Genomic DNA, 1,145 nt, shown 5'->3' on the forward strand with positions numbered 1-1,145 from the left:
GCGGTCCCGGCCGCCTCACAGTGCACTGGGCCTGGCCACGACGCGGCCGTTGCCAGGGTTGGGCCGGCCCAGCCTCTGCTGCCCCAGGGGTCACGTGGGGAGAAGGAGCAGGGCTGGCAGACCCAGCGGGCGGCCGCACCCGACACTCCCCACCCGCCTTTTGTTCGCTCGGTCAGCACCGCTGTGGGACGCCCTGCGGGGCCTCGCCTGGGCACGGAGGAGCCACAGAGACCGCGCAGGCTCCCGCCTCGCACACGTGCCCAACGTCTGCCCACCGCGCAACGCGATGTGCTACGAGCCATAGGTCTGTGTCCCCCAGATTCCTGTGTGGAAACCTCACCCCGCCAGTGACTTTATAAAAGAGACCACAGAGGGTCCCTCATCCCTGCGCCACGCGAGGACGCGGCGAGGCGGCGCCGGCAGCAAGGCGGGAGGGCGGCCCTGGCCAGGAACCGGTCGGCCGGCACCTTGACCCTGGACCCCCGGCCGGACCCGTGCGGACGAGTGCGTTCCCGGCCACACAGCCGTGTCCCTTGTTGTGGCAGCCAGAACTAGGACACGGCACAACGGACACCCAGAGCGCTGAGACCAGCGCGCCCGGCTCGGTGGTCACACGAGAAGCTGTGTGAGGGGAGACTGAGGGGAGGCGCCCGTCGCTGGTCCCAGACGTGCCCCGGATGGTGCAAGCGCGAGGCTGCGGCCCTCCCCGCCACCCGCCGCCGGCAGCTCTTTCCCCAGAGAGCAGAGCGTCCTGGGGTTTCCGAGGGGAAGTCCTGTTCCTGCCCCACCTCCCTGGGGCGACACCCACCTGCGACGACAGAGGGGAGCCGGGCCCACCCCCCACAGGACGTGCCCTCGTGCCCTGCTCTCGGACGCGTGTCATCCTCTTCCCACAGTGCCACCGTGCCACGCCCGCCACCAGGCCCTGGTGTCCAGGAACATGGTATCAATCTGGCACTTGGGAACGGTGACTTCCAGTCCTGCTGTGTGGCCTGAGCCTCTGCCCCCCGTGCTTCGCACACTGCCTGGGGCGCCGGAGAGCTGGGCCGTGGGAGGGTGGGCCGGGACGAGGGCGGGAGCGGCAGCCCGAGGTCTGCCCCTGAAATCGGCTTCTCTGTGACCAGCGGCTCCGAGATCTGAGTCCC

This window comes from Propithecus coquereli, unplaced genomic scaffold (genome assembly GCF_000956105.1).
Source record: "Propithecus coquereli isolate 6110/MARCELLA unplaced genomic scaffold, Pcoq_1.0 Scaffold591, whole genome shotgun sequence".
NCBI classification, from domain to species: Eukaryota; Metazoa; Chordata; class Mammalia; order Primates; family Indriidae; genus Propithecus; species Propithecus coquereli.